Genomic DNA, 24,772 nt, shown 5'->3' with positions numbered 1-24,772 from the left:
CAGCCCCACGCCAGGGAGACTGAACAGAGACTCCAGTAGCCACCAAGCCTCGAATACTGGCCCTGGGTGTGCTGGCAACAGAATGCCTAGGCTTTGGACCTGGGTGGATCCAGAACCCACTTTCTGATCAGACCTTACAGCTGTCAAGAGACAAGTTGGGGACTGAGGGGGGGGGTGCTGTAACCTCCCCTTCCCCCTAGAAGGCTGCCTAGAAACCTGGGTTAGCTCCAGGCTTGTCACCAGGGATGGGAAACACTTGACCCAGACCAGCACTTTGAGAACTCCACACCACTTCTTCAATGAACCCAACAGCCCCAGCCTCCTCAGATGGCACTGAGGCAGAGAGGCTGGGGTCCTGCCTCTGGTACTGGCTATTCTGAAAGACCTAGATTACAGCGTAGCCCCCCTGAAAGTAGCCACCAGCTCTACCCAAAACCTATGTGGGATTGGGGTTCTCCCATCTCACCTCCTAGAAGGGGCAAAGGTCCTGTGCTGAGAAAGGAAGGAAACCAGACCAGAGTAGTCTCTTCAACCTTGCAGAGCCACTTTCTCTTCAGCACCAGGAACATTTCTTCCCCTCATGGAAGAGCGGTGGGAGTGGAGGGGGGGGGGTGGGAGCATCACCTGCTTGCCAACTGCACTAATTCCCGGGGATGGCCTTGATCATAGAGCTCAGAAACAGGCTGAGTAGGGCCCCTCAGATATCAAGGCCTCTTCTAGATAGCTACCTTCTTGCACCCCAGGAGACATTCCCATGGCATCCTGAGCTCATCAAACCTGGGGTTCTAGGCAGCTAAAAAGTTGGGGTTCATGTGGAAAGCTAAGGGATGGAGTAGCTGAGTACAGGGTAGGAGAGATCAGGGCTCCAGACACAGGTCCCCTGCTCCAGACACTGAAGTGGGGCTGTCTTTCTGGCTGACCTTCCCAGTGTTTTGTCTTTCTTTCAGGCTGTATGCTTGGCTGGGTACCTGCTACAGCTCTGATGAGTTTGCTACCTGGACTCTGGCAAACTAAAACCAGCATTGGAGAGATGAGCTTGGAGGCCACTTATGATTTGGGGTATAGTGAGAGGTCATGGAACCCCCTAGAATTCATGGAGGGGCAGAGGAGGGGACATAGTGACACATGAAGCTGGCATCCAAGAGGTGGCCGGTCTGCGCAGCCTAGACCATTCCATGTGCTTAAAAGAGAGCTCAGAAGTAGGGACGCCCCCGGGGCCAACAGTGTAGACTCATGAATTCTCACCCTCCATATTACCCTTACCCCTGTTCCACAAAGCACCAAGTGTTGGGCTCTCTGGAGCCGCTGGTTGCCCTCTACCCAAGATTCACAAGGGTCCAAGGGACCCTGCCCTGACTTGAAATCCATCCATCCCCTGACCCTCGATCCCCAGGAGCAGGTCTGGCTGGGGCTCTTTTTGAAGGGTATCACACAGCTCTGGGCCTTTTCCTTCAGCCAGGGCAGCAGCTGGGCTCCAGCCCCAACATGCTGCCGTCTCTCCTCTTGTCCCTTTTTATGACTAATAAAAGGGATTGTAAAACCCGTGCGTGTACAAAGTGCACCCTGTAAATGGGTCCTGGTAATAATGACATCTGCAGCAGCACTCCTTGGCCAGTCACGCTCAAGGAGGAGGGGAACCTGCCTTGGACTCTGCAGCATCTGGCCCACCCAGGGACAGAACACTGGGCTCAGGTGCACCCCCTCTACACCCCTCTCTTTGTAGGGCCAATGGGGGCTGGGCAAGAAAGAACCCTCTATGTAATAAAGTTACCCCTCAGGTCTTCACCACAGTGGACATCCATGCTTCTTCCATGTAGAGCTGGCTTTGAGATAGTGCCAGCCTCCTGAGGGAAAGTGAGATGCACTGTGGTCCTTTCCCTTTCATTTTCTGATGTGCCCTTGGACCCAGAGACTCAGTTTCCCCAGCTGGCTCTCTTGGTCTGTAGTACCCAAGAAAGCCTGGAGTTCTAACCCGTGCCCCTTTCTCTCTGAGCCCCTTAGGTTCGGCTGTCAGAGGTCCTATGCTCTCCCCCAACCCCCACATTGCCATGCCAGCATAGGGTGTCAGGCCCCCGGGCCATGGACAGCGTGGGAGGTGGGAGGCCCAGGCTGGATCATGAGCTGTGACAGTCTCATAGGCAAAGCTCCCAGGAAGGCTATGGGGATTAACTCCGGGTTTCCCTCCTCTCTGACATGCCGCTTCTTGCAGAAGGTGGCCCTGGGAGAACCCCCATCACCTTTTAAGGTTAATTTCCTATTAAGATTCTTCTGTTTGGAGAATGCCAGATGGAATGTACTGTGGGCTAATCCCACCCAACCAAGCCAGCAGGCGCCGGCCCTTCAGAGTGAGAGAGACAGGTAGAAGGGACCCGCCTGAGGCAGTAAGCCTCGTGAAGGACTTTTATGGAGTGTTCTGTGTCCCCATGCATCCATGACAGGGCAAAAGGCCTCTACTGTGTCAGATCTGCCCTTGTTTAAATAGACAGAATAGTTTCCTCTTAGCAAAATCCTTGGGAAACATCGCTAATGACTGTCTTTTGTAGAAGGACTGGCCCTAGCCATTCCACAGAATGGGGAAGCTAAAAGAAGGAGCTTTCAGAAAAAAAAAGGGGGGGGGCCTCCATTTGTCTGTCCACTAATTACCATGGTGTAAAGATCCCCCCCCAGCCATCTTTCAAAGGGGCCGTGAGAGAGCTGGAGCTGAAGTGCGCCACTCACCCCACCCGCGGCTTCTAACCTTCAACTAGAGGCAGGGGCTGAATGGACTTCAAGATAGGTGGGCTCTGGACTGCTCTGGGGTACTCCAGCTTTTGTCAGTCTGTACAGTGCCCACCACAGACTCGTGCTAATGGATGCTTGCATGTCCTGGGAGGACAGAGGTATCAGGAGGGCAGGGGCACAGGGCCCCTTCTGCAAGGGAAAGCAGCTCTGAGCTGGGGTGCTTGGAGGAAGCAGCAGGCCCGACACTTAAGCTGGCAGCCTTCCCAGCTCGGCTGAAGCCCCCTCCTCCCTTCCTGCCGCTCCCACACCCGGTTTTCATTACCGTACACCTGGGCTATTGTGGCAGCCCTGCCTGCCTGGCCCTGCCTCAGGCTGGGCTCTGCACACAGTAGGCTTCTTCTGCACACTGAAATGCTCTGAGAGCCTCAGTCCCTGAGGTGGAGTGGCTGGGAGCCCAGGGATGCACACTCTGCTGTTGTCTGCTCACAGTGACCTGCTCTGAGTAATAGTCCTGAGCCACTGCTTAGGAGGATGGTCTACCCCCCCCCCCAAAAAAAAAGAATGACAAAACAAACAAACAACCTGTGTGTTGTTTCAAAGGAGAATCATAGGAGACAGTGTTAGACCAGGACCAGTAACTTGTGGGCCTAGGAGGCTCTGGTAACCACTGTCCTTGTATCAGGCAGCTTCAACTTGAGCTTTCTGTTTTGTTGTTCTTTTTAAAGACAGGGCCATATGTAGCCTAGGCTGGCCTCGAACTCACTACATAGCCAAGCATGACTGAACTTCTGATCCTCCAGAGTCCAGACATCACAGAACTGACAGAGCCAGTTTATTGGTAAGGTAACAGAAATAGTAACCACGGGTTTAGGAGTAAGACATTCATGAGGAGATCTCAGTCAAAAGCCTAACTTGTGTGGAATCCCTGGCCATCCAGGGCCATCTAGGATGACATCTAGATTCTTCTATTAAAGTAACCAAGAGAGAAGTCTCCAGCGACAAGGACATTCCAGACCATCACTAGCCAGTCAGGAGCCCAGTTATAGAGCCCCTGAGGTGTGGCCAATTTAACTCTAATTTGGTGGTGGGAAATCATGGCCTTGGATGGCGGGGCAGAGGGGCCATTGCAGGAAAGGTTAGAGGATCTGTCTTGTTCCAGTGAGTACTCTGGGTCTAGAGTCACTGGATAAAGCGCAGCATGCTGGCTAGACTTGGATCACAGGTCCACACAGAAGGTTACAGTATGAGCTATGCCTCACAATAGCCGAGTCCGTACTGGGCACACACTTAACAGTGCATGTGCCCCAAGGCAATTCCACTCCATCCAGTGTGGCACAGAGGTTGGACACTAAATAGCACATATTCTTGATCAGAATGTATAGTTTACAGACATCTTTTATTTCATTGATGAATTTGTTTGCCCTGCTGGACACATTTGATCCACTACCCTATAGGGCAGCCACCGCCAAGACCAGCCATGCAATGGGGGATCTGTACAGGTGGTGGAAATTGGGCCTCTGGTGGTCTTAAGGGCAAATAAAGTCTTGGCTGAGCCCATGGGTAGCAGCAGACCTGCATGCTCTGGGTGTTCCAGAGCCAGCGCGATGTCCTGGCTCTTCAGAAGTTGTATGCCTTCTCTGAGCAAGCCTGAAGTTGCAGCAGAAGAATTTCGTCTCAGCCCTGCCTCTTTCAGCAGCCATCAAAGCTGGGAAGCACCACAGGGGGCATCCAGGCAGATGTGTCTCATGTCTTATGGAAGGCCTGCTCAGGAGACCGAGACCCTTGAGGTTTTATGATTGTCATTGGCCCTGCTTTGGGTATCAACTCTAGCAGGTATCTAAAGAGGAGCCAGTTTCTGGTCTTGTCCTGTGCCCCCCCCCCCCACTGACTCTCTAGGTCTCCAAAAGTAGTCAATGCCACCCAAAGCTCCAGCTGGGAGCACCAAGGAAGCGATCCCTCCTACCCCATTTGTCTGAGTCACTCTAGAAAGTGTATAGAGACATGAGGAGAGAGGGGTTCAAGGAGGAGGTGAACCCCAAACATTTGTTCCTTTCTACTGGCGGCAAGGCTAAATATCTGCAAAGACTAGGCTTGGGAGGCTCCGGCCTTTGTGCATTTGTGTGCACAGGTGTGCTTTCAGAGGAGAGAGAGGGATGGGGCCAGAGAGCCCCGGAGGCAAGGCCAGCACTCAGCAGACACCACCTTGTGATATCTCTGCCCACCTGCTACCCTTCTCAGCCAGGGGAAAACAAATCCACAGATTGTGAGAACAGAGCTGGGCTCCATCTGGGGGCAAGGCTGGTCCCAATCCTCTCCTCTGTTGGAGGCAGAATGCTACCAGTAGCAGGCAGGGGGCTGCCCTGCAGGAATCAACTGCTGGGGAACTCATCTGGACCCAAGACACAGCAGGGCACTTGGCCTACGACACAAGAGGATTCTCTGAAGGTCCCGAGCACCCGCCCCATCTCTGTCCTGGGGAATGCATCAAGTAGTTTGGAGCCTGAGGGTCCCCTGAGCCAAGGCTGGCTGACCCATCACCCTGGGCAGCTTTGGGGGCCTTGGCCTGGCTGGTCAGTTGTGAGCAGCTCCTGGCTCCAGGCTGCCCTCTCCACCTTCATCTCCAGACACTTTCCAGCACCGCCGCCCCCACCCAGCTCTTGCCCAGCCATCTGGCCAGAATGAGGAGTGGTATGTCTCGCCTGCAGTGGGGAGAGAAGATTCCTGAACTTCGTGTCTGAGGCCCTCTGTGATTTTGTACATGGAGATCGTGTTCGGTTACATTTAATAGCGGACAGGAGAATTTCTTTCTCAAACCACCTCGTTGGCTCCAAACCAAGTGTGGGAAAGCAAAGCGAACATCAATCTTTCCTCTTTTAAAACAAATTTTCTTTCTTTCCTTTTTTTTCCCCCCGAAGGGAAAAATTCCAGGCGCCATCTTTCCGCATGTGCATTCCAGACAGGGACCCCCTCCCAGAGCCAGACTGGACCACGAGAGCCATGGAGCAGGCAAGTCCCTGGCACCATTTGGAACTTGCCCCTTGCCTTACAGGGTGCCTTGGGGTTGTGTGTTACAGATGCATTCCAGAACTACTCTCATGGGGTGGAGTGTCCATGAGACTCTGTGGACCTCACCTTCTGTGCCCAGGCTCCTGTAGAGCTGACAAATGAGGCAGGCAGACCGTGCAGGAACCTTCTGGAGAGGGACTGAGAAGCTGTGGAAGGGGCATGCAGGGAAGTAGGAGTGCAGTGTACCTCAAGGTCCTTTTCTCAGAGCTGGGGTCCTGGAACCTGCCTGTTGATGGGTGAGTCTGTTCCACACAGAAAACGACTTCCTCACATCTATAACTGAGCATGCTCAGTCAGCAACTCTGAAGCCCACGTTGGAGGCCCGAGCTATGTCCAGTCCTGTCATCACCATGGCTCCAGAGGTGCCAGCAGCTCCCATTGTTCAGGTCTCCACCCTCCCTGTTTGTCTGTTGGGGCTGATCTGTAAATGGTTAAGGTCCAGGCCTTGGAGCACCCTGTCAGCTCCCATGTGATGAGGACACGGGCCTGCCTGGTCTGCAGATACTGCCCACCAGTCTTGCCTGTCCCAGAGAATCTCTCGCTCTGAGCTATGGATAGGAAACCCAGTCACTTTAAGGAGGATCCTCCACGGAGTGGAGACTCAGAATGTCCACAGAAAGGCCCCGGGAGCAGAAAGCTTGCACATGGACAACCGCCAAGGGCCAGGAGGTCCTGAGGAATAGATAATTCTGGGCATCACAGTCTATCTACCCTGCCCAGCCCTTGCCAGCAGATGGGTATGAATGACCACATCACTGTGAGGGAGCCTGTGAGAAGGAGACTCCCAATGCCCTTCTTCTTGTCTGACTCCAACATATAGCCTTCTGGCTCCTGGGACCCCCTTCCACCATTCCAAGTGGTTCCTAAAGAGGAAGGACGCTGTTGGGTAGGGCCCTGGCCTCTCAAGAGGATGGCCATACTGGGAAGCTGTTGTGAGGTTCCTGCATGCTGGTCCAGAGCCCAGATGGCATGTGGCCTCAGGAAGGCCCCTAGTAGACAAAAACAGTGCACCCACTGATGTCACTACCTCTTTGTTTAAAGGACTAGGTTAAATCTGACTCTCACACAGATCCCTACTACATGTCCACCACATCCTGCCAGGGGCAAGTCCAGGAAGGGGCCCATAGGGACAGAAAGGCAGATTGAACTCTGGTCTGGTGCATGGGTTTGGACTTTCAAAAAAAAAAAAAAAAAAAAAACAACCAGGCAGTAGGGTTGGATACAAAGCTAGGCCCTTAGGCTGAGGCCTTGAGTGAAGGGCTGGGAGTAGGTCTCTTAGAGGAGGGTGAGTAGCTGCTGTACCCTAGGGCTGGTTAGAGCTGGTGGGGCTGTTCCTTCTTATTTGACACACGGGGAAACTGAGGATACAGTGCATGGAGTTGGGGGGCTGAGCTTCATTCGACTCAGGACGTTTTGCTGTAGTGTAATTTTATTTCTACCTGGACACCCCAAGTCTGAGCACAGGGACAGTGCTGAGTCTGGATCTCTGTACCATTCCCACTTTCCTTGCACAGTCCAGAACCCTCATTTAGGTCTTGGGTGTCTTGCCTGGGAGTGGAGAATGAGGCTGGGAGGAGGGAGAGGACGGTTCGGTTCCCAGGGCAAGCCCTGCCAAGTGTTCCAGGAAGCGGTCTTCGGAAGAAGCCAAGTCGCACAGAGCCGGCTCCCCGGCTGCCCATCCCAGACCAAGGAAAGCAAACACGGGCAGCGGGATGCAGTTGAAAGAAAGAAACTTCAGCAAGTGAGGGTGCCTGAGGCCAGGGCCTCCAGGAAAGAAACATCACGCGCAAACCGTGGCACAGGGCCGCCGCCCCTGCTGGGCCGCCCGCTGAGCACGTTCTTTCCCTCTCAACAGCTGCTCCAGGCCCCTGCCTTGGGCTCTTGCCTCCAGCCCACCCGCCTTGCTCCCCACAAGTCCAGGCCCAAGGACCCCCCAACAAAGGGAGAAGGCCAGAGGCAGGCGGGCCAGAGCCAGTTTAGGCAGTGTGAGTGACTACAGAGAACCTCTCTGAAGTGTCCCTCCCAGCTGCCCCTCTAGGGAGGGACTGCTGCCCCTCACTGCCCTGATGTCCCCGGGGACCTCTTCAGGACACAAGGCACAGTTATTTCCAGCCTCAGAGATCAGCACTCTTCCTCAAGAGGTAGGGAATGCAGGCATGAGAGACAGCTGGGATGTCCAGGCTCCGAGAGACCCCAAAAAGGGCATGAGCTGCTGAGCTGACAGGAAGTAAAAATGGCAGAGCAGCTGGCCTTCTCGGATTTCCCACGTCAGCTCTCCCTTTTTCTCTTGTAGCCCCCCCCCCCAGCTGCCCTGGCCCCCAGATCCATTTATGGACCTGTGAGGGGAAGGGGCTGTCAGCTCTGGCATTGGGTTCTCAGCCCTGGCTATGCCCAGAGACAGAACTTGGGGACCCTCTCTGGAGACAGAATAGTTGGCCAGCCAAGGAGACCACTGAGTCTGCTTGGGGGCTCCAGGACGGAGGGAGCTGGCAGGCAAGATGCACTGGGTACTGGTCAACATGGACTTGGCAGCCTCTCATGGCTCCCCTCATTGGATCCTCTTCCCCACCCAAGTCCTGCCTCACCAGGAGGATGTCCCCATTGTCCTTTCCTGCCCAGCTGTCTTCTTCCATCTCCCCTGGTTCTGACAGGTGAAGAATGGCAGGCTCAGCTGCTCTGCCTGCTTGGCCTGGGACCCACTGGCAGGTACCACACTGCCAATCTCATCCTCATCTCTCAGGCCCCCACCCTTCCAGGACACGGGGACACTGGGAGAGGCTGTTGTCCTTATTTGGGCCTGTTTGCTGCAGGGACACATGTGCCCCAGAGAGCAGACCCATCAGCACAGCCATACGCATAGGCAATGTTGGCCATGGATGAGTAGCTATTCCCAGCCCTGGCATGAATTTTCCTGTCCTGTCCTAAAGAGGGAGAGAATGTAGACACTGCCTAACAGGCTCCAGCCAGGCACTCTAAGACCCCCAAAAGAGGACAAAGAGGGGAGTAGAGGGGTCAGCTCAGGCTTGCCCAGAGCTCCTTTCTGCTTATGAGCTACTCCTGCAGCTTAAGCTCCTCACCCTAGGTTTGGGTACAGCCTTCAGGGGCCCACCTCTTCTTCTCCAGTTGCTAGGGTGGCCCTGACTGCCCATGACCTGCATTTCACCTTATACCTTTCTGCCCTTGGGAAGCAGAGGACCCCAGTCATGGATGACCCTCGGTATCCAGACTCTTCAGGCAGTCAGCCATTGCTATGCTCTGGCCCATCTGGCCTTGGCGCCTCCACCATGATGGGGCCAGATTCGCCAGATAGCGAATGACAAATGAAGTCTTTTCTCACTTGCCAACTACTGGATGATAGGGCTGACACAAGGTTAGGACTGAGCCACAGAAGGTTTTAAGTTGAAGCTGGTCCAGGAGGGTGAGGCAGGACATCCACAATCGAAAGTGTCCAGAGGCTGTGCTGTTCAGTGCTCTGTGGGACTCCTGGAGGGCAGATGGAGAAAACTGACTGCTTTGCAACTGGGGGTCTTTGCTTTCACTCTCTCTCTCTCACTAACCCTGCACAGCCAGAGAAACCAGCCCCACTCCATGTTTCCCCCCCATAGTATCAGGATGAGAGGGCTGGTAACAACCAGGCTGTCCCCACCTCACCCCAAGAGAGGTGGGCAAGAATGGGTACCAAGGCAAGCAAGGGGAAGCATATGACGTCAGCTAGCATCAACATGTCTGCCCCTGAGCTTCTAGAAATGTTTGGTCTCACTGGAAGGACATGTCCCCTGAGGTGACGCTCTGTCTGGTATTCCATATGACTAGAGATGTCATAGGCGGTGGGTGCTCTTTCTGGAGAACTGGGTGAAGCTGACACTCAGAGCATAGAGATAGCCAAACCTAGAGCAATAGGGCACCAGGCAGGAGGGATCTTGGGAACTTTGAAGACTCTGGACCCTAGCATGCACATCTTCAGAACAGGCCTGCTCAGCCAAAGCTGTCCCAGAATGTTCCAGGGACCCACACCTGGCTATACCTAATGCTTCCTTCCATTGGGAACAAGGGACCGACTGATCTCCCTAAATTAATGAAGGACAAGGGGCCTAGCACCCTACCTGGGGCCTGAAGTTTTGGGCAAGGCTACTTGGTTGCCTAAGCTCCTGTAGGCCCCAGGGACCCCGAGATGTCTGCTGCCCACTGTCCCCTGCCAGGAAGTGAACTCTCTGCCAGAGATGCCCAGGCTGAGAGCCTGTCCTGGAGGCTGCTGAAACAGCTCATCATGTCAGCAAGGTATCCAAAACAAAGCACACTAGACCTGTTTCGGATCCAGATTTGTGCCTGCAAAGCCGAATCAATAAGATCTTATTGGAAATGTACAGGGGCCTGAGGGTGAGGCAGAAGAGCCCTAAGAACAATAATAATAATAATAATAATAAAAGACTCATGCTCTGACTGCTGTGCGTGCAGAAACTCTTTCCACAGTTAGCCTTTCCATGGGGCTCTGAGCTGCGAGAGAAGAGCAGGGTGGTTCTAGAGAATTTGGGTTGGGACAGAGGGTCCTGGAAGTCCAAGCAGACAGCAAATGCTGGCAGATGTTGGTGAAGGAGCTCTGGCCAAGGCGCGGCTGAGCGAGTTGGCGGTGGGGCTGTGGGGTCCTCGCCAGGGTGGCAGAGCGGATGGGTGGGCCGGGGCTCAGAGTGATAAATGGCTTCCCTCAGAGATGAGCTGCTCTGCCAGAGCCTTAGGCCTTGGAATTCGGTCTTGTTGACCCTGAGGCCCAATGGGGGCCTTTACAACAGGGAAGCTTTGTGGATGGACGGCGTGGTGATTTAACGGGTGTTGCTGGTGGTGGGTTTGTATGTGAAGAACTGGTATGGGCGCACAGGAGGCTTCCAGGGGCCCCTGCCAGGCTAGGGTAGGAAACCCAGCTTTGAGGAACAAACAAGCTTCAGGCTGGAAGCCTGGGGTCTTGTAGACCTGGGAGGTCTAAGCTCCAAGCATACAGTGGAGCCCTGGCCCTGTGTTGAGGCTAGCTAACCAGTAAACAGAGCTCTGCTGGGTTTTTTTTTTGCCGCCTCCAACCCTGTGGGGTCCTGCCTGAAGGTGAAGGGCAAGCAAGTGGCTTCTTCTTGATGGCTGGTATTGTGCAGAGATCTCTCTCTCTGCTTCTATCCCCTGAGTCCTTGAAGACACGGGACCTAGAAGGTATCTATAGCAGTTTGGTGGGTATCCTAACCATCAAATGTGCCTACCCCAACCCCTTGGCCCTCACCACACCCCTGGTCCTCATGGCCCAGTGTGCTATGTGACCTTTCACACTATGTTCAGGGTAAGCTAGGGGACAGATTATGCTTCCTTCAGCATATTGAGGGTGAGGTGTCCCCCTTTCCCACCCTCTCCAGGATTCCTCCCAGTCCTTCTGGCTCTGGGGCCCATCCCATGTTGGTCTAGGACACGCTCATACTTGGCTCAGAACTACAAAAGGTCCTAGGGAAACCATGCCATTGTCCTCACTGCTGTAGTAGAGGAGGGTCTGCAGTAGCTTCTCTCTCCACCAGTGCCAGGGGGCAGAGCCCCAGGTGTCACAGGCACAAGGAGACCTGGACACTTGGAAGGTAGACTACTGGTGGCTGGGGGTGAGCTGTGAAGCCCCTTTCATCAAGGCCTGTGGCTCTCTCAGGGGCTTTGGTTTGCACTCATCTCCACACAGAACCCATGGAAACGGAAAGGAAGGAGGCCTGGTATTGGGCGGCCACAGTGGTTTGGGTAGGCTGGCCGCCTGTGTCTTTGGCTCCATGGGACCCTTTGCACTGCTGGGCCAGGGAGGAAGCAGGCTGGGCCTGCCATGGAACCTCTTGGACCTCACAGGGCCTGCGGCTCTCTAATTACTCTTTCTAAGAAATCCCTCAAAGTCTTTTCTCAGGAAGGCAAGGCCTAGGAAGAGTGGGCCAGGGGCCTCTTCCAGGCCACTGATGTGTGAGCAGGTTGGGTCTGGGGAATGCAGAGACGCCTTCAGCTTGGCATAGGGTTCAGAAACTATCTCCTCCAGAAATGTGTTTTCTGGGACCCCACATTACAGATCTTGGCCACTGGTACCCCAAATTCCTCCTCCACGGTGGCTTCTTTCCCTCCCTCACTTACAGGACCCGCCCTGTCTGGATGGGCCACAGGGCTTGGGCAGCCTGGCTGGTATTAAGGGAAGAGGAAAAAGTGACGGGTGGGTGGGCAGGAGACAGAGCCGCCACATGTCCGTGGTGCCCACACACACGTGTTTACCCACCAGAGCCTTGCTGGCCTGCAGGGCCAGTGGAAAGCATGAGTTGGGCTGAGCAGAGTGGCCCCCATCCCAGTCTGGTGCAGGCATGGAGCCCTGGAGCTTGCCTGGTAGTCTTTGTGTGGCCTCAGTGAGGGCAGGACAGTACCCTAAGACCTGAGCAGGGTGGGGGGCTAGGCCTGGAGCTCTGGGGAGCCCCAGAAGACAAAGAGACAACCTTGCTCAGACTTCCATTAATAGTCCATATCCTTTACCCCTGGCCTAGGGTCACCCACCTTTGGCAAGGGATGTTTGAGGTTTAAGGACTCATGGTGTAGGGGGGCGGGGGGCGGATGTCAGGAGTGAAAGGCAGGGCAGACTTCCCTTCCTGTGGGCCACCAGGAATACCCATCTTCAAGGGCAACTCACAGGAGTTCTGGCCTCCTTACCCAAAGGCCCTTGCAGTATGGAGACCCAGATCATATGGCAGTGCAGGATTGGAGGTGGGATGCAGAAGTACTGAGGCCTGGGCTAAAGCCTGTTGGTGCTATACCAGCCCCTGGAAGAAAGGAATCGGCTGCCGTGGACTGGGAAATAGTCACCTATCCATGATAAAGATGGAGAGAGCGCAGCTGGCCTTCCTTAGGAGTGAGGCAGTAATGGATGCAGGGAGCTTGAAGTTCTATGTGGTGATATTGTGTTCCCCAAAATATTGTGCACCCTAATAAACTTTTCTGGGGTCAGAGAGCAGAACAGCCACTAGATACAGAGGCCAGAAAATGGTGGCACACACGCCTTTAATCCTAGCATTATAGAGGCAGAGATCTGCCTGGATCTCTGTGAGTTCAAGGCCACACTGGAAACAGCCAGGCGTGGTAACAAGAGCCTTTAATCCTAGGAAGTGATAGCAGGAAGCAGAAAGGTATTTAAGGCGTGAGGATGAGGAACTAGAGCTGGTTAAGCTTTTAGGCTTTTGAGCAGCAGTTCAGCTGAGATCCATTTGGATAAGGACAGAGGCTTCCAGTCCGAGGAAACAGGATCAGCTGAGGAAACTGGTGAGGTGAGGAAGCTGTGGCTTGTTCTGCTTCTCTGATCTTCCAGCATTGACCCCAGTACCTGGCTCCAGGTTTGATTTTACTAATAAGAACTTTTAAGATTCATGCTACAGTTCTATATACTGGGTACAGGGCACAGGGCAAGAGGGAGCTGTGCCCCAACCCTGGGAGAGTCTTGTGTAGCACTTCCTGCCTCCAGGCCTTGTGGGCTTCCCACCTAGCCTTAGCAATTCCCCATAGGGAGGGCCCCAGGATCAGCTCTCCCTGCAGAACCTGTGTTCTTGCCTCTGCTGTGACTGTTGGGAGTTTCTATGTTGTCTCCCGGCCCTGCAGCCCTCACCTAGGCATCTCCAAGTCCTCTCTTTGATCTTGGTCTGTGTCTTCATGGCAGGATAGCCAGGGCCATCGAAGTCCCCAACACCACCTGAAGTCCCAGTATGTGTTGTTTCTGAGTGTCCCCACCTTGCATCTGGTCACCTGTGTTCTCCTAACACTGCAGTATGGGCTCAGATGTCTTTGGTAAAGGCAGGCATCTTGACCTGCGTTGGGCCAAATATCCCCTTCCTGTGTCCTGTGTCCTATAGGAGCTTCCCTAGGGGCTTGGTCGTTTCTGATGAGGGACCTACTGTGGACAGACCCACCTCCTAGGGGTACTGTGAACAGACCCACCTCCTAGGGGTACTGTGGACAGACCCACCTCCTAGGGGTACTGTGGACAGACCCACCTCCTAGGGGTACTGTGAATAGACCCACCTCCTAGGGGTACTGTGAACAGACCCACCTCCTAAGGGTACTGTGAACAGACTTACCTCCTAGGGGTACTGTGAACAGACCCACCTCCTAGGGGTACTGTGGACAGACCCACCTCCTAGGAGTACTGTGGACAGACTTACCTCCTAGGGGTACTGTGGACAGACCCACCTCCTAGGGGTACTGTGAACAGACCCACTTCCTAGGGGTACTGTGAACAGACCCACCTCCTAGGAGTACTGTGGACAGACTTACCTCCTAGGGGTACTGTGGACAGACCCACCTCCTAGGAGTACTGTGAACAGACTTACCTCCTAGGGGTACTGTGAACAGACCCACCTCCTAGGAGTACTGTGGATAGACCCACCTCCTAGGAGTACTGTGAACAGACTTACCTCCTAGGAGTACTGTGAACAGACTCACCTCCTAGGGGTACTGTGAACAGACCCACCTCCTATGGGTACTGTGAACAGACCCACCTCCTAGGGGTACTGTGCAACAGACCCACCTCCTAGGAGTACTGTGGACAGACCCACCTCCTAGGGGTACTGTGAACAGACTCACCTCCTAGGGGTACTGTGAACAGACTCACTTCCTAGGAGTACTGTAGACAGACCCACCTCCTATGGGTACTGTGAACAGACCCACCTCCTAGGAGTACTGTGGACAGACTTACCTCCTAGGAGTACTGTGAACAGACCCACCTCCTATGGGTACTGTGAACAGACCCACCTCCTAGGAGTACTGTGAACAGACCCACCTCCTAGGAGTACTGTGAACAGACCCACCTCCTATGGGTACTGTGAACAGACCCACCTCCTAGGAGTACTGTGAACAGACCCACCTCCTAGGAGTACTGTGGACAGACCCACCTCCTAGGGGTACTGTGGAACAGACCCACCTCCTAGGAGTACTGTGGATAGACCCACCTCCTAAGGGTACTGTGAACAGACCCACCTCCTAAGGGTACTGTGAACAGACCCACCTCCTAGGGGTACTGTGGGACAGACCCACCTCTTAGGGGTACTGTGGACAGACCCATTTCCTAGGGGTACTGTGAACAGACCCACCCCCTAGGGGTACTGTGGAACAGATCTACTTCCTAGGGGTCACCAGAGTCTCTAGAAGAGGTTGATAACAACACAAGGAACCTGGCATCGTGAACACTTTGAGAGGTGACTCAAATATCTGTCATGACCCATGAGTGAAGGGACCCTCATGAGAAGGCGAGTGAAGGGAATGGAGGCCTAGAATGCAGAATGGGCCAAGATAGATGGAGAGGAGAGGAAAGACTGGGCCGCTGTGAGCCTCTGCTCCTCAGGAATGTGGGGAATGTTGTTCTGGCCACAGAAGCCCTTGGGGTGATAAAGGAGTGGGCCTAAGGACTTCGGGGCTGCCTACCTGAGGTTTCAGGGCCTGTGTCCAGTGAGTCTCCCAGCCTTGGGGATGCCACATGTCTGCAAGATCACCAGAGAGGGTAGAAGTCTAGGCACTCATGACTTCACTCAGGACCTGGGTTAGAGTCTTCCCTGGGATAGATGAGAAAGACCTACTGCCACCACCCATAGCCCAATATCTCCACTGGAGCCTATCTAGAGGCACTTCAGGTTCTAAAAATAACCCCTAAAATTCACCCCCAGGCTTCCTGTGATAGGGAAGGCCTTAGCTAGGGTTGAAGGCTACTTGATGGGAGGCTGCTTGATGAGTGGCTAAGCTACTCAGCACTTTAGGAGCAGCAAGGAAGGGGCTGTGTCGATGATGGAGGGACATTTGGACCCAAGGCTGGCACGGTCCCTCCTGACCAGATACAAGCTCAGAGCTGGAAAGGCATCTCTAGCTTTGGTCTCCAGGACTCCTTCTCTCAAAGTCCAGAAGGCAAGGGATGGCTACATGGTCAGGCGGGGGGTCACTACTATACAGCCTGAGCCCACGTTACTGGCAGCCTTGGCAAGGAAGTAAGAGCCTGAGTGGCAGGATCTAGAGATAAGGTTCTGGAGTGGCTCAGAGGACACCAGGTCCGGGTAAGGCTGCGGCTGTGTGGAGAAGTGCTCAGGCCAGGTACTTGCAGAGCTTGGCAAACTGGTGGAAGGACAGATCCTGGTTACTTCTTAACCCCCAGGGTCCTGATGTTGGGTCTTCCCTGTGATGAATGTCTGCCCATTGGCAGACACCCTGACAGTATCTGCTGCTCAGTCAGGAGCAGGCCTCATTCCTAAACCTCATGTTTTTCTTTGCCTGTTTTGAGGGTGCTGGGGGGGGGGGCAAACCAGAGCTTCTAGCATGGTAGATAAGTACCCATTAGGGAGGTGCACCTCACTCCCTATGAGATGAGTATACATGTAGACATGTCCTACTTGAGTGGGACATGTCCCCCAAGGTAGGCTAGTCTTCAAGACCTTGTGTGTTTGCAGTTGTCTTGGGTCCAGGGCAAGGAGAGGCCCTGGCAGGTGGAGTCCACTGGCCTCAGCAGATACTGAAGCTGGAGTATATGGTGTTGGCTGTGACATGAGCCATCTTGGCTCATGAACAGTTTCTGCATCTGGGACCATGTGGGTGGCTGCCTTCTTAGGGATAGGTGCTCTGATTCTAGTCCTAACAAGATTTTTCTCAGGTGGATCCATCATCCCCTTCCTTGCTGGCTCTGTGTCCTATAATTCTGTAGGCGCCTCCTTTTGGGCCACAGAAGAAAAGTGACTCGTGGTCAGGAATATTCATGGGGCAGCAGAAGTAGTACAGAGCAGGTCTTTAGTGGGGATGGTGGCTGATAGGGCAAGAGGAACTTGGTATCATGAACTTATTGAGAGATGGTGATCCAGATGGTGGCTCAGGATCCTTCCTTCTGGGATACTCTGGGGCTTGCTATGCCCGCCAAGCCTTTGAACCTCTGGGCTCTCTAAAAACCCACAGATACCACCTCCTCCAAGATTATGAGTCATTAGGACCAGGGACTCATATATGACCCTCACTGGTGGTCCCTTGTTCCTTCAAGCACTTTGTGGCAGAGGAGTATGGGTGAGCTGAGCTGGTCAACCAGCTTCTTAGCCATGGGAGCCTGTGCAAGGACCAAGAGTCACCATAGATTAGCAGTAATGGGCAATGTTGAGGGACCCTTAATCTCCTGGCTAGAGTAGTAGGAGAAGGACCACTTCCGAGCCCTAGAGGCTACATGACCTCCATGTCAGCATGCTGGGTTCTTCCTGGGGCAGTGCATGATTGAAATCTTGTTCCTGGGGTGGTCTTGCTTTGGTCACTGCCTATCACTGAGTGTGGAACAAAATCTTACAGGGTTCTGGAAGCCCTCTCTCAGGCTTCTCTTTTGCTGTGGGCACAACCCTGTTCCTCCTTGCTCATTCTTCCTTCTGCATGGGACTGCAGCCAAAGCAACAACCATGCCCCTAGCCTGCTCACCTTCCACTGCAGACTAGGCCACGTCAACATTGTGCAGCATCAGTCCTTGCTCACTGGACCCTGACTACAAGAAAGATAGGACCACTGCCTTTGTTGGGTCCCCAAACACAGGCCCCAAGCAATCTTTCCCAGAATTCTTTCTGTCCCAGCCCCCTGCTCAGCCTGGGCCTTCTGACTAGCTCCAAGCTGCTCACAGCAGGGCAGGCGAACCTTAGCTTGACCCGGGATTCCAGGCTTGGGGCTGGCCACCGGCTGCAGAGATAAATCCAGGAAGTCTCCCCCAGGCTTGGCCCCAGCCAGACCCCTGTGGTGGGCAGGCAAGGGAAAGGAGAGACCCCAGAGGCTTGTTTGCTGTCCCAGCTGGGCTGGTTGCACAGCCCCCTTCCTCTGTCCTGGCTCTGGCCCCATCAGATCTGAGAACACGGACATCCTTCCATGGGGACCGTTAGCACTCTGGCCCGGAGAGAAGGGACATGGAGGGACAGAGATTCTCTCCTGACAAGGGGATGTGGCTTCCAACTCCAGCTCTTCATTGAGGATTCCTGGGACAGTGTGGGCTCCAGGGTGTGATCCCAGCCCTCCTCAGCCTGCCTGAGGCTTGCTCACTTGAACCCACAGTCTCCATCACTGGATGTTTTGATTGTTGCGGGGGTGGGGGGGCATTTAGCTTTTTCCTTTGAGAGTGATGGAACCCTCCTCCCCAGAAGGGGACAGGATAACCCCAACCTGGATATAGAGAGCCTCATTTGTGCTTCCCTACACCTTCAGGGTCCCTTCCACATCTATCAAGAGCCCCTGTGTCCCTCATGATGGATTGGAGAACTCTGTGGTGTCACAGCGTCTATGATACGCACCTCACTAGCACAAATGCCCACGGTATCCATCCAGACATGGTTCTTTTTCCTTGGTCTGCCTGTGATTCACTGTCTAGTTACACTAGTTGCCATCTTACAGTGGCTTCCTAGGTGTGGGCTTGCAGGAACTATGCCCCAAGCTCTTGGAATCTGGAGGTTATGTCTTCCTCATAGGGCGAGAGGCCCTGAAGACCAGGAGATAGGGGAAACTCTGAACCAGCAGGCTACCAAGAAGGTTGGGGTTCCTTTTTTCTAGCAGCTTGCAATCAGTGGTGGATTTATAGCCATGCTGGGGGCTGCTGCTGCCTGAGGGGATGTCATTTCCTGAGAGGCACAGCCCAGCCCTCTACTAGAGCCTTAACTTTAGGGGCCCTGCCCCTAAAGGGCCCTGGTATAGCACCCTGTAGCCCCTAAACCTTTAACAAATGTGACTTCTGAGGGTAGGACTGGTGAACGACCAGGGACTCTGAAATAGCCGGAAGGTTAACGAGAGGCCAGATTAGGGAAGCCTGGAAGGGATGGGCCCAGGACTTGAGGGGTACGACCAGCTAGGATGAGAGTCCCATGTAAGACAGAGCAAAAGGAGACAGGGGTGGTGATCCACACCTCCTCTGAAGAGACCCTAGGAAGCTGAATACACGTGGAAATGCCTGATGTCTCCAGGGCCCCTAGAGGACCTGAGGAGAAGCAAGAGTACCATGTTTGAGGGCAGTGAGCATGGGCTGGGGGCACTTCCCACCCGTAACCCCCCAGGAACCCCACCTCAGTCGCCAAATGGATGTCATGATGACCACTGACCTCACGGGGGCGCAAGAGACAACAAAATTTTAGCCAGTTTGAAGATGAAGCCCAACTGTGGTCAGAGCCTCCAGAGCTGAGCCTGCCTAACAGGGTTCCCCCCACCTCTGCCAAAGACCCCACTCCTGGGTAGCTTCCTGATAGGCATCCTACCTCTGATGTTCTCTGGCCTCTAGCTTCCTTCAGCCCACTCCCCTTCTCCCTTCCTTCCCCTGGTCTTCCTCGGGTCTCTCTCTCACCCACCTCCTCTCCTCTGTCTTTCCCCTTCCTGCTTCTCAGGGGCCAGGCAGTGGAAGAGGATGCTGTTCTGCCTACCCTAGGCGTACACAGTGACCACCCCGCCACCTCAATCCCCCAGACAGGCAGGCCCAGTCTCTCTGTGCAGTTACAGAGCTGCAGGGCTGGCATTGGGCTCAGCGAGGGAAGGATGATGGCTGGAGCTCTAATGACCTTAGGTAAGGGACTGCAAAGGGAAGCGGCCGCCCTGGGACAGCCTGGGAGGGGGCGTGGCCTGAGAGAGGATGGGAGGAGATAGAGCTGGGCCAAGGCTCCGGATAGGGGCTCTGGACAGAGAGCTGGGTGGTAAGATACCTGATAGCAGAGGGAGGGGCTGGTGGGGTGGGGACAGGAAGGCTGGCGGGATTCCAATCTGGGATGTTTTCTGGGGAGGGTGGGGGAAGGGAGGCCCGGCTTTAGTCAGGAGCAGAGTGGGGGTGCCACTCCTAGGTTAACAGGGTACTGGCTTTGTTTGGGGGTCTTGAGAGAGGTTGAGGGAAGTTGTCCAGGGTCAGCTAGGGAGCTACTCTTTGGTGTGGGCTGGTGGATGAAAGGAACAGAGCGGAGAGGCAGAGAAGATTTCTGAGTGAAAGCCCCGGAGGTAGGAGCTGTTTGGGAAGGTGGAAGTCACTCCTGGGCCTTATTCCTCCCAGGAGAGTTCCGAAGCATACCCCCTAGCCTGTCCTTTCCAGGGCTGCTCACCACCATTGCTGGATGTGTCCCTGACCTTTGTCTATCCTTCCCCGTGTCCCCAGGCTGATGCCTCTTCCTCCCAGCACTGGCTGCACTCTAGGGTGAGGTGACAGTCCCAAGTGGCCTCCCAGGAGGCTGTGAGCACACTTGGTTGGGGGACAACTGGCTTCTTCTTTCTTCCAGAGTAGATTCTGGGTGGAGGGTAGAGTGGGGTAATCACTAGGGGTGAGGAATCCAGGGCGAACTGCCTGCCCATGTCCCAACATGGCTGAGTGGAGAGGTCCGCACAAAGCTCTTCAAATTTGGGGTTCCTGGGGCAGGGCTCCTTTTTCCAGATATATGGAGCCATGGAAGTTTGTACAGTCAGATCAGGAGCGGGGAGGCCAGTTGGAGGAAGTTGAGAGGCCAGGAAGGTCCAGCTTGTCTAGGAAAGCCCACACTTGCCCTTTGTGCTGACATTCCTCTGTAGGGTAATTGTGACAGGGGGAAACTGAGGTTGCACGACCCTAGTGGCCGCTGCTGGGCCAAGTGCTACACTCAGCTCTCTTATATGTCCTTCCTCTCTCAAACCTCAGTTTCCCCTTGTGTTCTCAGCTCCTGGCCAGGCAAGCAGGAAGTCCTGTAATCTTAGCACAGCAGAGAACTGAGACAGCTTCTCTGGGAGACGGGGGCTGAGGCAGGGACCAAGAGAGGGGTCACAGACGAATGGGTTCCTCTGGCTTCCGGATCTCTCATGTGACTCTTTTTGAGACTGGTAGCTTCGGTCTGGCTCCAGCACAGCCCAGGCCTTGATCTTTCCGGTCTCATCTCTTCTGCATGGAGGAGAGTTGGCAGAGCCTGGAGGTGGCAGAGAAGCCCCAGGGAACTAGGAGAAAAGGGAAGGCCCAAGACCAGGGGGCCAAGCCACACATGGAGGATGTGGGGGACAGAAAGATCCCATGGATAGACTGGCTCACAGGCTTGGTGGGCTTTCCAGCTGGCTAATAAGGCCCGTGGACAAGAAGCAGACCTTTATGTTTGAAAGAGCCCCAAATGTCACTTTATCCAATTTGTTGTTTTAGCCTCTGCTTCCTAGTGTGTGTAGGCCTTCATCTTTGCCGGGGAGCCAGGGTTCTGGCTAACTCCAGCAAGGGCAACGGGAGGGGGGCTTGTAGCCCCTCACTAGAGCTGTGCGAGAGTGGGAACCTGTGTGCAGCCACCTGCCCATGTCTATCACTTAATCTTCCGCCCAGCCTGCTGCCTGGTTCCAGCAGGCCACGAGGGTAGGGTGGGCGTGAACAAGTCCTCCAAGGGTCTTTTGTCTGCTTAACTCCTTGAGGCTGGGGCTGGGGCTGGGGCCAGGCCACGTGTTGGTGGGCTGTGTGTGTCGGGTGTAGGGAAGGTCTGTGGGTTGGGGGGAGGGGCTGGTGAGGGTAGTCCTCTGCTGTTTGCTATTTGCTAACTGGGCCACTTCAGACACTTCTTAAACTTATTAAACGGACAAATCTTTGTCCTCTCTGACAGGGTTTGGTTTGTAGAGGCACTTGGAGCTAGAAGTGAGGAGGCGCAGGTGATGGAGAGGCCTGAGAAGGGAGAGGCCCCAGGTCGGGGAGGTGAGCCGTGAAGATGGCTGCATCGGGGCCAGAGGAGCCAGGAGGTTTTTAAACCCACAACTCAAGGCCCTGAGGCAATTGTGAAATCAGCAAGGCATGGAGCACTAGGCCACTTGGGTACCCAAAGGGTGCCACCAAGGCAGCGCGTTGTCCTCAGGCCTCCCTGGGGGCCCTGCTGTGTGAAAGCACAAGCCTAAAGCTCCACGCCTCTGTGTTTTCAGTCAAGGCCTCCACAGTGAGGTGCTGGCACCAGGACCTGGGGGCTTCTCAGCCTCCAGAAAATCTGCTGTTTCCTTGGTGTTCCTAGACTTTCATAGCCCTCTCCCAGGGCTCTCCTGAGATACCCAACACTTCTGAGAGGTGGCATGCCTATCTTTCCAGAAACAGTGGGGGAACTGAGGCCCTCCTTTGCTTACTGTCCACAGGAGTTGGGCATGCGGGAGTCAAGTATGGTGTGCAGTGATGATCAGCCACAGTGGGACCAGCATGAAAGAACACGCAGAACACACCCAGGAGAACAAGCAAGGTGCCTTGACCAGCGTCTGGAAGGACTGGTGAGTGTTCCCCACTGCACCACACAACAAGTACCTGTCCTTACAGCTGAAGACCTCTGTACACCGTGTGTCCCCAGAGCAGCCTTCCCAATGGAGAGCTGGGCCCTAGCTCATGAGAACCCACCGAAATCAAGGTAATGCGGCTAGTGTCAGCCCAGAATCTGGTGGGAGAAAGTCCATCCTTCACTTCCCAATGTCCATTCAAGTCTCCTCATTCCACATATTGCCATCATACTCCAGGCCACACCTTCCATTTTACATCACAGTCAGTTCTTCAGACGCCATGGCCGACAGTGCCATTTCCACACACCGTGCTTACTCACACTCCTCACTTATATTTTCCAACCTCCATCCTCCCCTATTCTTTCTGCACTCTCCAGTTCTCAATAGCAGTTTCCATCCTCTTTCCCATGTGTTCCATCTCCAACTTCCGCCTCTCATTTCCCATTCTGCATGCTCCCCTCTTCACTTTTCATTCTCCATTCTCCATGTGTCACCCACTATTACTGTAATTAACGAGGCAATTCCACGTAATTTATCTGGTAATCAAGAGAGGTTTATTTCTGGGGTAACTTACAGCCAATAGGGGTTGGTTACAGATCCAGGAGAGATGAGGTACCATCCAGTGGAGAACTCTGGCTTGGTGTCCCATTCAGCTTCCAGGACCACGAGGTATCCAGAAGAGCCAAACCTCGAGTCATAAGGGGCTCCCTCTCAGCCATGCCCCAGGGGCAGGTCATAGGCAGGTGTGGCAGTTACCTGCTGTCACTCTAGGGACAGTGTTTCAAGGTCAAAGCTGGAACAGCTACCCACTACAGTCCCCCATGTGCTGTGTTCCACACAGTATTGACCAACTCCAAAGTTCATTCTACACCCACACAGCTTTTTCCATTCTCTATTATTGATATTCCTCTTCCAGTCTCCACTCTCTTCATTCTGCTTTTCATTTTCTGCTCTTCATACACCACACGTTACAGCCAATATGCCATGTTCTACTTTTCAGCTCTGGTCTTCATTTTCCATAGTGCTCACTCTAGTAACCAGTCTCCATTATCCACACTCTACCCTCCACCCCACATCCCACGCTCTAGTCTTCATCTTCTGTATGCTGTATTCCATACACCATACTCCATTCTGAATTCTTCTGTCAGTTTTCACACTCATTACGCACTACACTCCATCCACTGTATCAGTGCCTCCTTCTCAATACTCTGCTCTCCAATCCATTCTCCATCCTTCATGCTTTTGTATACTTCAACACATCATTGTCCATTCCTTGGACTCCCATACTTTCTTTATTCTTTGTGCATATCACATTTCCACTCACATTTTCATATTTTATATCTCGTTCCTTCTTTCCACCTCTCCATTTTTGTAATCTATCTCCCATCCCCATTCTCCTTTCACACAATTTCTTATACTGTATTTTACACTACATTTTTGTATGTTTTGTTTATGTATTCTAAACTCCATATTTCCTTCCTCACTACCCATACAATTTTCTCTACATCAATTTATTTGTGTTTTTAAATTGTGTTTATTTAGTCTTATTGTGTGTATGTGCATATGTACCTGGATGTGCATGCCACAGCACACATGTGAAGGCCAGAGGGCAATTTTGTGACATTCTCCTTACTTTATTCTCTAATCTTTCCAGGTTTCTCCTTCTCCATCCACCATTCTGCATATTCTGACTTCATTTGCCATGGCTCATATTCTGTTCTCTACCCCCTATATGGAGTATTAAATATTCCACATCCTACTCTCAATTCTCCACTCTACTTTCTTTACATACCAGTCTCTGTTCTCTGCTGTCCATAGTCTATTCTCAGTTCTATACTCCACACAACAACAGTCTACACACTATTTTTCCATTCCCTACACCACATTCTGTTCTCCATACAAATCTTCTGTTCTCAATATTTACAATCCATTGTCAGTTACCAATATACTTATATCTATTGTCCATACACCATTCCCCATCCATTTCATCATTATACTCAGTTTCCATAGTCCATGCTCCAAATGCCATCCTCCACACCCAATGTACACCACGCCATTTTTCCACATCCACTGTATGCTATGCCGTTCTCTACCCCATTCTCTAAATGCCACACTTCATAAAACACCTTTCACACTCTCCATATCTGCTTTATTTTACTATATTCTTGCATTCCTCATACTGCACAGAACTTATTTTCCATACTCCATCTTTCACACATCACATTTCACATGCCACTTTCTATTTCTGAAGCTGTACTTCATAAGCTGTACACACCATTCTTCAAAACTCACACTTCATTCTCCATACCCATATGCTATAATCTGTTCTCCAGTCTCTCCTTAATTCGTTCTCTGCTTGAAACAATTCTATATTCCCTATAACTCCACATGCCACACAGCAGACCTACTTCCACCCACCCCTCCTTCATACCTTATCTCTAGTCCCAGTGTTCTCCCCTACTTTCTCCATCTTTTCAACCCATATGCTCTGCCCAAACTTCCTACTTGATTCTATGCACTCAGTTCTCTGTAACAATCTCCATCCAGCATGCTGTATCCTGTATTCCCACTCTCCTCAGCTCCTACATTGTCCCCACGCTCTGGACTTTGGTGTTTAGACTCTATTCTTTGTAACAGACGGCATCCCCCATGTTGCCACCTCAATTTCCCGTTCTCTTCACCTAACACACTACAGACATGCACCATATTTGCTGTCCTTCTGCTGTACTCCGTGTTTCACCTTGTCTTCCCTCCATTCTCC

General features: G+C 53.3%; 1 long non-coding RNA gene across 1 annotated transcript in view; it reads left to right on the top strand.

Annotated features, from left to right (window-relative positions):
* Positions 1-13,054: 13,054 nt before the first annotated feature.
* The window catches only part of LOC119087493, a 31,781-nt gene continuing 20,063 nt past the window's right edge, over positions 13,055-24,772 (top strand). The window contains exons 1-2 of the long non-coding RNA XR_005090975.1: positions 13,055-13,088; positions 21,880-22,008. This is a non-coding gene — a long non-coding RNA (uncharacterized LOC119087493). The remainder of the gene's footprint in view (positions 13,089-21,879; positions 22,009-24,772) is intronic.

This window comes from Peromyscus leucopus, chromosome 1, assembly GCF_004664715.2.
Source record: "Peromyscus leucopus breed LL Stock chromosome 1, UCI_PerLeu_2.1, whole genome shotgun sequence".
NCBI classification, from domain to species: Eukaryota; Metazoa; Chordata; class Mammalia; order Rodentia; family Cricetidae; genus Peromyscus; species Peromyscus leucopus.
This window is presented reverse-complemented; position numbering and strand designations above follow the sequence as displayed.